Genomic DNA, 17,462 nt, shown 5'->3' with positions numbered 1-17,462 from the left:
TGGGATGTGATCTAATCCCTTAACCAATCTGAACAAGTTGAAATATCTTTAATGATTGCTTGATTCAGTGAAGGTAATTGGGCCTTGTTCATATCTGGCTCACATTCTGATTCAATAATTCAACTGATATGGGTTCTCTACTGATGGAGTACCAGGCATAAGTAGGGTGAATGACAATAATAGTAGTGATAACTAGCATTTACATACAATTTTATAGCTTTCAATACACTTTACAAATACTTTCCTCATTTTCTCTTCATACCAACCTAAGAGGAAGATGTTATTATCCTTGTTTTTACAGATGAGGAAATTGAGACAGAGACTAACTGACTTGCCCAATGTCACATAGCTAGTCTGAGGCTAAATGTAAATTCAGGTTTTTCTCACTCCATAGTGATACTACTTGACCTATTCTCTAAAATAAGACTATCTCATTCTTGGGCTTTAAGAACAATGGAAGCTACCTGAGCTGTGGCTTTCATGGTGCTATTTAATTAAGGTATATGACTTTCATTCCTAATATTTTAAAACCTGTAAGCAATTGCAATCTCATTCATCATTGCATGGGTAGAGGACAAATATTGTTATTCTCAAGCTAGGCCACACAGAGATTATGTGACCTACCCAAATTGTATAATGAGTCAGTCAGTGAGTCAAGAATAGAACCTGGGAACTCTGACTCTGAGAAGCTTAACCCATTATTCCTATTCTTTGTTGTACCTTCTTTTAGCAAGCTACAGAATATTCAACTTCTGAGATAAATATTCAGCACTTGGACCTGTCTTATTCTTACCCAAATTTCAATTTGAGTAGGTGGTTTAAAATAATCAAAGGAACACATAAATCGAATATGAAGTGACAGTAAAGGCATGTGGGTGAGACTAATAGTAACACAAGGTCATTGGTTTAAATGAAAATTGAAGACAAAGGTAAAAAAAATGAGCTAGAGACCGAACTAAGCTATCCCACAAGGAATTAGTCCCATGCATAGTAGATTGTAAAGTACTTTCATTCAAACTTATCCTAATAACCTTCCAGGCTTATCACCCTAGAAATTCAGCTTATTGTCCTGGTTTCTGGAATGCACCCAGCCCATTTTTAAGAGATAGAACACAGAAAGAAAATTTGCAGCACTTTTTTTGTCAATTGTGAAAGCAATACTCTATAAATTTGTGCCTCTGTCTTTCTCTTTCTTCCTCTCTTCCCCTACCCTTCCCTTTAACATTTCTTCCTTCAGTGAGCAACTGTGTACAAGGGTTTGTGTTTTGGGTTCCATAGGATACTGGATGAATAGGACATGGCCTTTCCTAAAAAAGCTTCTAGTCTGTTTGGGGAGATGGCATGTACACAAATAACAACAATAGGGCACAGTGGGCTAAGAATGAGAGGAACAGATGAAGTGTTACAGGGGATTGAAGGAAAGAAAGTGAAGATGGTGACAATACCATATCCATGTCTGATTTCAGTAGTACCATCCATCAGAAGCCAATGAAAAATGTGGGGTCTGCATGTTTCAATGTTTAAACAGATGCACACTATACTAATCTGGCTAAAGAAAGGTAGTTTCCTTCTAGAATGTATTCCTGATGCTGAGGGGGGAAGAATGTGTGCCAGTTTTAAATTATGATAAAGATGGCTCAGGTGATCACTAATCCTCACTACAAGTCCTATTACCTGATGGCCGAACCACCTACCTCCCTCTTGTCTCCATTCTTATTGAGAAATTGAATAGATTCAAGATATTATTAAATAAATTACATATTAATATTATATGTCCTCTTTGAATCCAAGTGGCAATACAATAGAATTTCATTTTATAAATAACACCTTTCTTGCTAACACCACAGGGCACAGTACAATAGAATCAAAATAGAACACAAATGCCGTAATCAAATACAGACCCCAGGAAGGCTGATTAAAAAGGCACGTGCTAGTAAAAACAACCAACAGGGTAAGTATAGTGGGTTACAGGAGAAAAGCCAGCTGAATACAAGGGCACAATCAAATAGAATGGACATGCTAGTCCATTTCACTGTTGCTCACTAACCCAAAAGCCATCCCCTCATTTTATGCTTTGGCATTACACAAGGTCTCATTCTTTCACAGTCATCGGAGATAACACTCACAGACAAAAGAAACTCCCAAAGACAGCTTGCATGTAACCTGAATCACATGTGGGGAAGTTGGGGTAGAAGGAATATACAACCAATGGTTTGGAGGTTGTTTTCAAAATGTTAAGCCTGTATAGTGCCATTTAATTTGCCTTTGACAGAACTTTGAAGTGGGCCAAGTCTCCTTATATTACCTGTCTACTTTTTATTGTTGCTTACTTATTTCAGTCCTGTCTGATTCTCTGTATATCCATGTAGGATTTTCTTGGCAAAGATACTGGAGTTTGCCATTTCCTTTTCTAGGTCATTTTACAAAGAAGAAACTGAGGCAAACAGGGTTAAGGGATTTGCCTGATAGGGTCACACAACTAGTGTGTCTGAGGCAACATTTGAACTCAAGAGTCTTCCTGATTCTAGGTGTGTGGGACGGTTTGGGTGCAAGATCCCCTTCCCAATCCAATTAACTAATCAGATACATCAGGTACAAAGAGAAAACATTTATTTAATCCCTGCAGGGAGAGGCCCAGACACACATCTGGGAACCATCCCAACTCCCACCATGTGTTGTCTTTTTTGCTAAAAGCCTTCTCATCGAATAGACTAAAAGGATGTAGCCATCCTTGCCCAATGGTCACCAATGTTGGCTGTCTCCCACAGGTCACATCACTTCCTGCAACTTCCTGTATCTCCACTTTCAAAGTTCATCCCTCCAGAGAGTAAATGACCTCCCCCAAGGTCCCATTTCTAGAAACAGGGAACATGTGACTCAATAGTGAGAAATACTTCATCCAATCAGTCCTATTCATAGGCCCACTGCTCTATCCACTGTGCCACTTTTATGCTACTTTTTAACCCATTCTTTTCATGTGCCTTTCTCCCTACTTCAGTGTCCTTATCTCCACTTCTGGCATCTAATTGTGCTAAATGTTCTCTCCCTTCTTCTCCTTTATCAAAAGCTGCTTTTCAGAAAAGTATTTTATACCAGTCACTTATGCTCTATGATAATGGTTCTCAAAACGTGATGTAAGTACTCCTGGAGGTACCCATGGTCAAAACTATTTTCATATTAATACTAAGATATTTGCATTTTTACTACAAATGATCCACATAAACAAACACTCTTTGGGGAATTCTCAACATTTTTTAAGAGCTGAAAGTGATCCTAAGACCAAGAAATTTGAAAATTGCTGCTCTAGGAGGAATATAAAAACTTGCATTATTTCATTTAGAGGAGAAATTTTGAAGAGCTAAGGACATTTTTGAGGTTCTTGCAATCATGGTCATGCATCCAAGGATAGCACTACCAGTGATCAGTAAGTGCTTTCCAGAGCAGAGCAAAGTTGATTCATTTTCTGCATTTTTTAGAATGTTGCCTTGACACATGTAGCATGGGAGAAAGAAAATTAAAATGAAATTACATTAGTCCTATTAAAGATATGTAAATTTTCATGAGATGGAAATGATAAACCAGACATAGTACAGAACATCTGTTATACATATTTACTTGTATGAAATAAAATCGTTCAGATAAGGAACTAAGAAAGTAAGTAATTACAGGGGAGATAAATATTGATTTTTAGAAACAGTGAGAAGGAAAATATTAAAACTGAGGCAAGCTCCCCACCCCAACAGTTTTTCTGTTTATAGCTTCAAGTTTCTTGTGTTATCTTTCTTTTTGGGAAAGAAATAATTATATTAATAATTTAGGGTTACACAGCACTGTCATCTCCATTATCTCATTTTATTCTCATAGCAGCTCTGTGATGTAGATATAGAAAATGAATGTTAGAACTGAGAAGGATTTTAGAGATAATCTAATCTAATCTCCTTATTTTATATATTAGGTAACTAAAGCTGAGAAAGCGGAAGCAATTTCCTCAGTTACACATTACGTTAATGGTCAAGCTAGGGACAGAACCCAGGTTTATTATCTTCCAATTCAGTGTTCTTTCAACTTTATAATACCACCTTTCCAATTTATAAATGAGGAAGGAAACTGAGGCCCAGAGAGGTTAAGTGACATGGTCACAGTGGGAAATGATGGAAATGGGTGACAGCAACCCAGGGATTTTCTAACTGCTAAGTCTAAGTGTTCTTTGTATTATACCAGAGTGAATGCCTCTCATATGTGAAACACTATCACATAGCTCTTAAGTCATTATGTAGCACTTTTATATATCCATTTTTTAATTTCTAAAATGTGAATGAAAGAATATGGATTGTACTTTGTTATTGCTATTGTTCATATAGTCTTGGGGGCACAAATACAAGTGGCCTGAGTGCCTGTTGTTTTGTTTTGTTTTAGTGAACTCTCAGCCTCCTCACTTCTGGTCAAATCTGTTTGCCTGCACAAACAAGGCAGTAAAAATGAACCAATCACACTAAGTGGAATGTACCAAAGTGGAGTTGTTCATCTGAATCTGTGAATAACCAAATATTCCTATGAAAGGGTGCTAAACCAATCTGGATTCCTTTGGAAATGAGGACAAAGGGAGTGGTGACTTATTTCTGTGTGACTTGGATTAACATTGACATTATTTCCCCAAGTAGAGGCCTTGTTAATAAAATGCTCAAGACTTTCTGAGAAATAGCAATTGTATTGTATGTCTTGAATTGAGGAAGTACTAATGGGGTTTTCATATTTTACTTCTGGGAACCTTTACAGATCAAAGTTGTTCTTTAAATTCCATTTTATTTCATTGGAAATGTATTCTGTGATGGGATGCCAGCTATACTCTACCTCCCAATAGTTTTTTTTTTTGATTTGAAGGTATATGTTATGTAATAATACTGTAGAATTAGTAATGTAAACTTTTGTGTCCTGAGCCATGGAAACCCTGCAGCTTAAAAGTAACCAGTTATTTTTGAATCTGGAACATAATGGCTAGATGATAATAGCTAAATTTTATAGAGTGGTTTCTATGTGCCAAGCACTGTGCTAATAATAAACATTTTGCAACTATTATCTTATTTGATCTTCACAACAACTCTGGGAGATAGGAGCTACTATTATTATCTCCAAAGAGGTTAAGTGATTTTCCCAGAGTCCCAGAGCTAATAGATCTCTGAGGCTGGATTTGAACTCCAGGCCTAGGGTACTGTGTACTGTGCCACTTAATTGCCTAACATAGCATATTTACTGGTTGATGTCTTTTCTCTAGCCTCTCAATCTCCCCAAAAGAGATCTAAAGAAGCAATCTCTAAGGAGACCTCCCCAATGCATATAGTATATGAAAGAAAATTGCTGCCAATTGATGAATTTCCCCATAGTTAAATATGAACAAACTAGCTGAATGCTAAAGAACAAATTACCAGAGCCATTATGTCAACAACCTATGGAAAAACCAACAACCTTCCTTTCTCCAAAGCAGGCTGCTATTTAGAAGGCAGATGAAATATTAAAAGCTTTAGCAGTGAAAAAAGAGAAGAGAAATGGGTCCTACATCAGAAGTTATTAGTAACTTGTAAAAAGAAATGCTGAAAGATGCCAGTTACCAAATTAAAACTGGGAAACAAGGCACAAATGGAAGATTTCAAAAAGTTTGGAGGGAAATAAATGACAGATTGTCCTCCTGGCTCTTATTACTGTGCAATTCTAAAGCCCACTTGGCCATTGATGATGGAGGTGAAACAAGAATTGCATCAGCGCCAATGCCCGTCCTCAGATCTGTAGTTGTAAGTGTCTGTAATGATGACCAGGATCGATTGGAAAAAGGAGCTGGGAGATAGTAGCCTTTTTTTTTTTTTTTTTTTTTTTTTTTTTTTTTTTTTAGCACTATCTAAACTGGAAAATCTGGAGGCTCTTATTCGGAAAGGCTTTCTCTCATTTGGGAATTGGCCCCGTTGCTCCTTTTCTGTATTATGGACTTCTTTGGTGCCAGAGCAACATTAAACACCCTATATTGGAAAACCATTATGGTTAAATTCTTTTAAATTTGAAGGGTCTGTGTGTTTTAGTATATGTGACTCAAAATACATAGGGCAGAAGAAAAAGAAAAATGAGAGGAGAGGAAGATTAAGGACGAGAGAGAGAGAGAGAGAGAGAGAGAGAGAGAGAGAGAGAGAGAGAGAGAGAGAGAGAGAGAGAGGGAGGGAGGGAGGGAGGGAGGGAAGAGAAGAGAAGAGAAGAGAAGAGAAGAGAAGAGAAGAGAAGAGAAGAGAAGAGAAGAGAAGAGAAGAGAAGAGAAGAGAAGAGAAGAGAAGAGATGAGAAGAGAAGAGAAGAGAAGAGAAGAGAAGAGAAGAGAAGAGAAGAGAAGAGAAGAGAAGAGAAGAGAAGAGAAGAAGAGAAGAAGAGAAGAAGAGAAGAAGAGAAAGAGAGGAGAAAGAAATATCTCCAAGTCACTGACCGATACAAAATCCATTGTTAGGGAAATTAAAGGCAGAAGTATAAGCATGGAACAATATGGTTAAAGGGTTGTAACAGGCCAGAGAGGAAAGTTCAGAGGTCTGTATTATCTTCCTATTGTGACTCAATCAATACCCTTGCATAAAGACTTAACTTATTCTAAAGTGAGTATGAGTAGAGACTGGCCTTGTGATTCCATCCACAGAAGTGCCTCCCTGGCTGAGGAAATTCCTTGCACCCATATGGGTTGGCTTCAATTTATAAAGAGAGCTGCCTAAATCTTTGACTAGTTAAGTGACTTGCCCAGGGACATACAAGTTGTATGTTGCCAGAGGCAGGACTTGAACTCCTTTCTGTTCTAAGAGCAGCTCTCTCTGTCTTTGATCTCCCTTCCCTATTCTTTCACTAATAAAATAATTAATATTTGATCTAAGATTTTTTTTTCTTCATTTTTTAAAAAGTAAATTTGAAGTATTTGGATCATTTGGATAATCAATGTACAAGTGATTGGTTTCATTAGGTGATTTGTTGGTATGATGTTGCTGTGTGGTTTTCATCACTTAAATAAGCCTAATTTTTCCCTTAATTTTCCCTCAGGAAAATTCCCTTAAAAGTCTCCAGGGAACATCACTGTTCCCTCAACAGAGTTCGGTTGCTTTTATCAAGGCTAGACTTTGAACTGTCTAACCCTACTCAAACCTTTGGAGGGCTTATTAACATGTGGCCTTATGGAGCTGCTCTTCATTCTATAGGATGGAAAATTGATTAGAAAGTGAATTTTCCCCTTACATGGAAGCACTGAGTAATTTAAAGTATTCTATGAGCATAAGGGGACCATGAGATCTGCTAATATTATCCCCATTGAAGTAATGGTGAAAACAGAGACAATTGTTGTTGTTTTTCCCTAAAAAGAGCAGTTTGAAATGAAAGAATCTGAAAATAATGATGAAAACTACAGACGGAATAGTTTGCATGAAAAATAATCATATCTAGGAGAAAGCTCAGAAAAGGGTCAGCATACAGTTGGAAATAAGGGCCAACCTGAAATAAATGAAATTTTACCAACTGACCAACTCTAATAAAAAAATATCCTGTCCCCACTTTTCCTCTACTCCTACTCTATAAAGACAGTAAGCCAAGTTGAAAGACTAAACTAACCTCAAATTAATAATGACTACAATTGTGGGAGATATCATAGAGATTCAGATTGCATAATAATAACTGCTGGGTATCAGCATTCATCAACAGATGATCAGACCTACAATTAATCAATTAGGTTGTTATGATCAATTGGACCAAGTTTTCCCCTCTAATGAAAGTCATCATATATTGCTTAGCTGTTGTCCCTTTTAAGGTTTTGAAGTATGATAAATTTGGCAAGTGTGGGATGAGGGAAGTTGAAGGGGGACAAATACATTTCTTTAGCATAATAAATATCCCAAATTGAAACAGCTTCCTGGGACAATATTTTTATCAAGGTACTACTGTAACATGCCTGTTTTTTAATTTCTACCTAATTTTTTAAAAGATGATTGCATCTTGTCAACTACTCTGAGACAGTTTTGCTCACTATGGGACTCTGGATTTAAAAAATATATTTTTATATATTAAAATGATAAAGGGAAGTATTTTTATCCAATTTGGGGAGCAGGGGAGAGTTAGCAATACAAATATACTAGAAAAATGAATAAATAAATATTTATCCTTATTCAGTTCGAATAGATCTTTACAGAAAACCATAAAAGTAAATACATGCCTTTTTTTTTTTTAAACCAATCAAGATCTGAACCTTTTACAAAACCCTATCAGTGCCTTCCTTTTCTTTGACAGAGGTGCTCCCAGCTATTCCCATCATATCAGTTAGGAAGTACTCTTCATTTTTTGCCCTATAGCTCTTATACATCTCATGTGAGGGTGGATGAGTGACATCATCTTGACTTGTGATATCCCCTACTGTTCCACAGCCAAGCCCTTCTATCCAGGCTGTCTTTTTTTTTTTTTTTCTGATTCACTTTTTTTCTGACCTAAAACACCCCTGCTATTCCAGTCCTTGGCCTTCATGTACAGAGACTGCTGACTCATACTGAACTGTGCCAAACTGTGCAGTAGTGTAATGATGTGGACAAGAGTCGAAAGACTAGAATGAGATCACCAAACTCATTTCACTTGTTGCTTACGGTACAGTCCAGCATGAGCTGTAAATGTAGGGACCCAGAAGAAAGGGTAAGTAGACTTAACACCATGTACAGAGTACCACTGAGTCCCTCATCAGCAGTGGCGGGCTGGGTGTAGGAATCTAGCTTTATCATATTGGTGCTACGGGCATTCCAATTCATTTGGAGTTTTCCTTTGTCCTCCCTTCTTTCTCTCTTCCTTCCTCTCTCCCTCCCCCCTCCCATTCTTCAAACTTCCTTTCTGAAAATGTCTGAATTATACAGCAATGATACAGGCAGAAATTAAATTTTACTAATAAGCTGCCGCCGCAAGAAATCCTGGAACAGTGACATTGCTGAAATTGCTCAGTTTAGTTTGTCTACTGGGATCTCAGATGAATTTCCCAACAAAATTTGAGGGTGGGGTGAGGAACGACTAAAATTCTCTTGATTTTTTTCCCCTTCTTTTCTTCTTTCTTTTCTGAGGAGGTAGTTTCAGGAGACATGGCTGTATTCTGGTGTGGCATAAAGTTTTCCGTCAGGAGACAATAATGTACATTCCTCTGGCAGGACGGGATGGATTTTTTTGTTTCTTTTGCTGTTGTTTATTTATAAGACATTTCCTCTCGGTTAGTGGAAGTTAGATCGTAAGAGGCTCCAGTGATTTTCCTTCCACCTCCCCTCCCTAATTTCTGTGCCTCAGCACTCTGGAACACTGTGAACTCTACAAACTAATCAGAGCAGGGAGCTTAACAGCCAGCCAGGCCTCTACACTCTCAGGAGACTGTGATCTGATTCTCATTCGTCACCCCTTGGATCAGGAACCACAGTTTTGGTGAGTGGTGAGGTTCCAGAATTTGATCTATCAAGGATTCTATTCTTGGTGTGTCTCTAAGGCAAGCAGGAAATAAAGAATTTTTGTGTTTTGTTTTGATTTTTTAAGAGGAAAAAAAAAACACAACCAAACAATCAAATGTGAAGATGAAGATTTTATTCACACAGCTGAGACTACTTTTGTGATCGCCAGGGCAATGGCAGATCCTTAAAATTCATGCTCAGGATGAACCTGCATGAGTAGGTTTCAAGCTGCCTCTGATGGATGTCATCCATGACATCACTAACAAGATGCTTACAGGAGTCAGGAGGACTAGGTGAGTGTAGTGGTTGGGGTTGGGAAGATTGAGGAGTGGGATCACTTTTTCACTTGCACTTTCTCTCTGCCAACTTTCTTGTCTCTGGGTTCTAAGCATTTATATATAGTTTGACTACCCGATTGTCCAGCCAAACAAAAAAAGGAAATCTGCAGTGAATGAATTCACAGGACTATGAGGAAAGCACTTTGTAAACCTTAAAGTCCTCTGTGGTATAAAGTGAGCTCTGAAAAAATACTGTTGTTATGAAGGCCATCTTTGCAAGTAAAAATAACCAAGTAGTTTAAGATGCTAAGGTATTGTGTTTTCACCTCTTGGAGAGGAGATGCGTTGGTGGTGGAGAGAACTCTCCTTTTATTTTTCTCTTGTATATGAGGTATTAGGCAGAAGGAAAAAGGGATCTTGCTATGATTTAAGAATAGTTTCATTTATGCATATAGGAAATTATCTTCCTTACATTGGAGTATCATTCCCTTTATATGGAGACCTGGTGTGAAAAATTCTTATGAAAAGTGGTTGAGAAACTAATGAAGAAAGAAAGAAAGGAGGATATGCATTGTCCTTTCTGGTTTTGGTTTGATTTTATACACACACACACACGCACACACACACACACACACACACACACACACACACACGCACACACATACTAGCAGAGACATTTTATATATTTATACACACACACACACACACATACTAGTAGAGACACCAGAGAGATTTGCATAGACTATTCTCTTCCTTTGTCTTTTCTAATAATTTAGATTCTCCTCAGAAGGAGAAATCAGATTGGAATATGTGTTTGCAATGGACCCCAGGCCATCAGTGCTGCCACTGAGTTTGAGTTTGTCTCCCAGAGACATTTGATCTTCCTGGGTTGTTCTCTGTCCACTTTGAAAGATTTAGCATGTTTTCAGCTATGAGGAACAGGAAGAGAATAAGACATGGTGGCAGTGAAAGCATTTGACTGTTGTGGTAGCATCTGAACTAAATTGTTATTTGGAGGAAGGGAATCTTTGATGTTTCCAATATGGTTCTCATAGGCTAAAGCTTCCCAGAACCACAGCCCAGCCTGAAGGGGCATTTAACTCAGTGTTCGTAGATATTTGGAAATAGCTGTCATCTTATTGTTTTATTTGTCCTTGCTATTAACACTCAGCCAATATAATCCTTTCGTCTTGAGCTAAAAAAGAAAAAAAGAAAGCTTAGAAATGGTTATACACAGAACCAGATGTACACACTGCATAAGAATATGATGTGTGTACAATCAATATCCACATTCCTGGATTAATGTAATATCTATTTTAGCTTAATTTTGGATTGTTGAATACATGGATATACTTTGTATAACATATTCGTAACTTAGAATATGCATTGTCATCAGTGATACCAATAATAATCCACATTAATAGAAAGCTTTTAAGTTTTCAAAATGCCGATTAACAACTCTACAAGGTAGTTTTAATTGAAGAGGTATTGGGTTCCCCATTTTATAACTGAAGAACCTGAGGCACTAAAGGTCTCAGGGACTTGCCCACCTGTTCCCATCTAGAAAAGTGCAAGGATTGTAATTCTGACCTAGTATTCTGATGCCAAAGACTACTCTGTTTCCATTAAACTGTGCTGTTGTTTCACAGTAACATTTTTTAATCTGTTCAAACCTATTTCCATTGTTACATGACAAAATACTTCTATAATACTGTTATATTTGTGACCTTGACCCTATGGAACAAAATGTTTTACTTAATGTCAGTTTTATAGACCCAATGGACAATCTTAGGCTGGGTGTGCCTGAACTCCCATTGGGTTTTAAATATGGTAAAGCAACAAAGATATTTTTAATTAACTGTCTTGTTTACTGAGTAAAAAAGCCTTAATGGGAGAACAAGTTAAAAATAAGAGAAATATTATTTAAAACAATGCCACTTGTCTGATACCCAGCAGTATCAAGTCCTGCCTAGGGGTTTGTGCCTGCCTTTGTCAACAATTTGACTAGTTACCCAGATGAAAGGAACTTCAGTCACTAGTTGAGCTAATCCAGAATGTCCAAATAGTAACATGTGGATTAAAAGCCAGAGCATTAACCTTTTAAAAGTGGGTTATTGTTTAATTCTCTTAACATTCATTGCGATATTTTTATGAGCATCTTTAAACACAAAGGACATATAAGACATCTGACAGTATGCTTCTGGGGTGGCATTTCAAAATATGATCTGCCCACCGAGATTCTTTCAGGTGCAAGAATCAGGACCTCCACCTGACCACAGAACTCAGAAAGAAAATTGAGTAAGGAATATGTGACATACAAGGCTGGTCACTACACAAGATGATATATATCATTAAAAAGTTCATATACCAACATAGGTCTTTCAATTCAAGTGCATTTTTATTCATTCAAAAGCTGTTTGAGGTAGGGCAGTGGGTTTAAGTGGGCTATCAAATCTCTAATCTCTAATGACCACTATAGATTTAAGGGAAAGAGTACTGACCCTGGAGTCAAAAGACCTAAATTAGTTTCCTCATTCTGCCATTTCCTAAATACAGAATCTTCTGAATTACAAAAATCTTCTGAATATCCAGTTCATCATCCATAAAATTAGAATAAGATTTCCTGCTTTATTGAGCTTCTAATTTTGTTATGAGGACCAAATGGGATATATGAACTCAAAAGTATAAACCTCTATAAATTATGAAACAACTACACATATCTTATGTTACTAAAATAGTTTTACTATTACAAATTAATAGTTAAGGAATTTTAATCCAGATATAGAATTTAGAAAAGTAATCTGGCATTGTGGATAAAGAGCTGGTCTCAGAAGCAGGAAAAGCTGAGTTAAAGTCCTACCCCTGACCCAAACTTACTGTGAGACTCTGAAAGTCATTTATTTTCTCAGTGCTCTGGAAAACACGCTAAAACTATAGGTTGCAGAGGTACCAACTGCTTTAATGGAGGGAATTATGTCATCTAGGGAGTTTATGATACCATTGAAATCACAGATTTAATGCCTCTCCCATAGAATATAGACATTATAAAGCTCAGTTTGTTTCTCATTGTCATTTCAATTATATTTTTCAATTATTAAACATATAGCATTTATATTTTCCCCTTCCACCTCCTCCTTCCTATTCCCTGACAAAAAATTATTTAAATAAAAAAACAAAACTCTTGTAACAAAATAAAATAATCAAATAAAACAAATTCCCATATTGGTTAAATCCATATTATTAGTCCATCATCCCACTCTCAGACAATGAATAATCTTTACCATTAGTCCTCAAAAATCATAGTTAATGTTTACCAGAATTTTCAAATCTTTCAGAATTATTCATTTTTATAAGATTGATGTATTGATATAATTAATTCTCTTGGTTCTATTCCATTCACTCTGTATTAGCTCATCAAGGCTTCCTAGGTTTCTTGTGAGACAATCTCTTGAATCCTTTCTTTTAAAACGCATTCCATGATATTCATGTACTGTAATTTATTCACTCATATCCCAATTAGCAGGTACTTCTCCCCCCCCCTTAGATTTTAGTTCTTTGTCTCTATAGAAAGAGCAACTATCAATATTTTTGTACATGTTAGTCTTTTTTTTCCCCTTTTATTTCTTTGGATTTTATAACTAGTAGTGGTACTGAATCAAAGGTTATACACAATTTAATAACATGGCATAGTTCCAAATTGCTTTCCAGAATGACTATTATCAATTCATAGAACCAACAAACACTGTATCAGTATACCTGTTTTCCCATAGTCCCTCTAATATTTATCATTTTTCTCTTTCGTCAGTTTTGTCATCGTGATGAGTGTGAGGTAAAACTTCAAACTTGCTTTACTTTGCATTTCTCTAATTATTAATGATTTGAAACTTTTTTTAAATATGGCTAGAAATAAATTGGATTCCTTCCCTTAAGAACTGCCTGTTCATATCCTTTGACTATCAATTAACTAATGTCTTTTATTCTTATAAATTTGAATCAGTTCCTCACATATCTTGAAAATGAAACCTTTCTCAGAAAAACTTGCTACAAATATTTTCCCTAGTTAACTCTTTTGGTGTCTAATATTAGCTACTTTGTATTTGTGCAAAAATATTTAGTTTAATTTTATTGAATTTATTTATTTTATATTTTGTATTCCTACCTATCCTTTGTTTGTAAACTTATTCCTCTGTCCATAGACATGAAAAGTAATTTCTTCAGAATTTTGAATATATATTTTTGCATGTAATATTGCTATAAAAGTAAACTGGAGCACTTTCTTTTTAATTTATACTCTTAGATCAAATAAAGTTACTTAGATCATTGAGAGTTAAGCAACTTATGTACACTCTCTATAAAGCTCTCTGTACACTACATTATGCTGCCTTGTACACATACATGCATAACTATATATGTGTATGGCTATATAGATATGTGTTGTTTTCTAGTCATTTCAATCCAGTCATGTCTAATTCTTGGTGATGCCATTTGGGGTTTTCTTGGCAAAAATACAGGATTGGTTTGCCATTTCTTTTCTACAGATGAGAAAACTGAGGCAAACTGGATTAAATGCCTTGCCCAAGGTCACATAGCTAAGAAGTGTCAGGTTCTGACACTTCTTTCTGACTTCAGGCACAGTGTTCTATCAGCTATGCCACCTAGCTGCCCATTTAGATATGTATGTGTGCCTATATATGTATATACATATACATATATACATATACACATAGATGTATACACATATGCATGTATAAGTATGTGTATAATATTATTATAGTTATTTAAATGTTTTGATGGAGTCCTGCTCTCATCATATTGGATACTGCACTAACCAATTCTTCTATCCTTGTCATCCTGTCTGGATCTGTCTATAGCTTCTTCCAGTTCAATGAAGCATTCCTCTCACTGTTACTACATGACTGGCCCACCTCCTTTATTGGTCATACATGTTCTTGATGATGAATGTTGTACTACTTCTTGTAAGCAAGTCATTATGCTTCAGCCAATTTATATCTGCCATTTGTCTTCATCCCACCACAAATAAATACAAGCATTCTATGAGCTAAGCAAACCTTGCATTTGCATACCATGAAAACTTTTTGAATGTTGAATATAACAGAACTTTAAGTGATATTGCTTCTTCTTGTGCTGACAAAACAGAAATTTGATAAACAAACAATATTTATAAAGGTAGAAATGTGGTTAATACTATTCTCAGAACATTTTGTGATGTTTGGTGAATGATTCTGAACTGAATTGAATTCTCTCCAACCAAACATCATTTGTTGTCATAGCAACTTAATTCCACCATAAAATGAATTATCACTTGTGCAAAATTGTTAAAATTAAATGTAAATATATTAAACTTTGTTTTACTATCTTTAAAAAATAAATATTTTAATTTAACATTCTATTGCAATAAAAAGTACATTTGAGTAAATTTGGTATTTAGTCACCATGGTTTTTATGACAATTATTTTTAATTCATTCTTCAAGTTCTAGCTAAAAATTACAATTCTTCCAAGAATCCCTTCTTTGGTCATCCCAATAGAAATCTCTCTCTTTTCAGCATTTATCTTTATCATTTACATTTGCAACTCACGAAATACTAATGTACTTATTTATATTATAGCTTGTGTATGTACCATGATAATTATAATGGCTCATATTTTTGTAACAATTTACAAAGTGCTTTCTTCACAAAAATCCAATAAGTATGGTAAATATAATAATACTTATGTTCTTAGAGCACTTATAGTATATTACATATACATAAAGTATTTATGTGACACACATATATAGAACTTATATATTACATATTATATAAAACCTGTGATATGATTATATCTATTGTATTAAAATATCTATTTTATTAGATACAGACCTAAGACCCTAAGTGATTTGGCCTAAGTCACAAAGCTAATAGGTATCATAATTAAGGCTTCTGACTTCTAGTGATAATACATCATAACCTGAGAAAGGCTGGAACTTGTGTCTTCTGCTTTATTGTGTCACTTTCAGTGTCTACCACAGAATTTTGTCCATAATAAGTATTCAGTATTAATTTAACTGATGAAAGAAGGGATAAATGATTACCACTTTGGCCATACAGTGAGCAAACAAATGTATATCATCAAACCATATGTAAAGATCCCTGAATGTCACATATTGATTTAGAAAGCCACATAGTAACATTATCTATGTACCACTGTATTTTTATTTATTTTGTTAAATATTCTATAATTACATTATCGTCTGGTTTAGGATACTTTCAGGAATGAGGGCTACATGTTTAATACCTTTGATATACACTATATAGGGAGTTATAATGTTGTATATATTTTGCTGATATTAACTTTTCAGTATCAATGGTCAAGAGTAGGCAGTTGGCTATATTTATTGAACAAAAATTAGACAGTGACCCTGTGCAGAGAATTGTGCTAATATTACTATGCTAAGGAGTTATGGGAATTCCAGGATAAATATCCCAATATCCAAGCAACTTATAGTCTAATAGAGGAGATAAGGCACATGCCCAGAATCATAAGACTTGAGAGTTGGAAGGAACCTCATAAACTACTTGGTCCAACCCATTCACAAAGGATATCCTCACTAGAGCATGACCAGAAAGATATAATAATTTTTACTTGAAGATGTCCAAGGAAGAAGACCCTATCACCTATAGAGGAGGCTAGTTAACTTTTAGATAGTTCTAATTGTTAGGAGATTTTTACTGACACCAAGCCTGAAGTTGTCTCTTTGTAACTTACACCCATTTTGCTCCTTGAGCAAACAGAACATGCCTAATCCCTTTTCTACATGACATTTCTTCAGACAAGAGAAGACAGCTATCCTCCTCCTCTTCCTCCCTGAGTCTGCTTTTATCCTGACTAAATATGCCTCATTCTTTCAGCTGATCCTATGTCATGGACTTAAGCTATTCATAATTCTAATTGCCCTTCTCTCCATTTTATAAATGTCCTTCTTCCATTCTATTGCTCAGAACTAAGCCCAGTATTCCAGAGTCCGATGAAGGAATATAGTATAATGGGTTAAACAATTAGGGTTTGGGAGAGAAGCCTGGGAGGACCAGGTATTTGATCAGTAGGTTGGCAAATTGTAATATGAGATACAGAATAAAATCTACTCATAATCTCCCAAGTAATTTGAATAATCTCAAAGTCTTCTATTAAACTCTTTCTCTAATGGAGCTATTAATCTCTAATAAGAAGAATAATTTGTGACAGCAGTTACTTATTTGATATTGATTTCTTATTTTTCCCTGCCCATCAGCAAGTGAATCAAATTCCTAAAAATTAGGCAGGCAGAAGAACAAAAAGGGGAGCAAAGGATACAAATAATTTACAAAACAGATAGTCAAGCCTTCAGTAGTGGAAAGTTAACTGAACACAGAAATGTCAGGATGAATTTGTTTTCATGATGATATATGCTTTCGTATCTATAACTGTTGACATATGGAGGATATCTCCATTAAAGAAATGTTGGCACTAAAACGCTCTTCAACCTTATAATGAAAATGCAACATTCACCCAACTTCATTCTGGCAAGATCTGTATTATAATGCCCTGATGGATAGTTTCAAACAAACATCTCAAAGGGCAAAATTATATTGATGTGTGATTTACTTTTGAAAATGAGAAATTAGGAGGGAAAAGCCTTTTTTTAAAGTGTGTGTGAAAAGCACCAAATAAGGTAAG

General features: G+C 35.7%; 1 protein-coding gene across 46 annotated transcripts in view; it reads left to right on the top strand.

Annotated features, from left to right (window-relative positions):
• The window catches only part of ZBTB20 (zinc finger and BTB domain containing 20), a 1,031,727-nt gene that overhangs the window by 654,036 nt on the left and 360,229 nt on the right, over positions 1 to 17,462 (top strand). Inside the window, exon 6 of one of the 46 annotated variants that reach the window (XM_074301258.1) lies at positions 13,553 to 13,576. The exons of 44 other annotated variants lie outside the window; for them this stretch is intronic. The gene's annotated coding sequence lies outside the window, so the exon portion shown is untranslated. Of the gene's footprint in view, positions 1 to 6,906; positions 8,682 to 13,552; positions 13,577 to 17,462 lie in introns of those variants that run through there. One more of the 46 variants, XM_074301284.1, reaches the window with a different exon arrangement.

This window comes from Sminthopsis crassicaudata, chromosome 3 (assembly GCF_048593235.1).
Source record: "Sminthopsis crassicaudata isolate SCR6 chromosome 3, ASM4859323v1, whole genome shotgun sequence".
NCBI lineage: Eukaryota > Metazoa > Chordata > Mammalia > Dasyuromorphia > Dasyuridae > Sminthopsis > Sminthopsis crassicaudata.
This window is presented reverse-complemented; position numbering and strand designations above follow the sequence as displayed.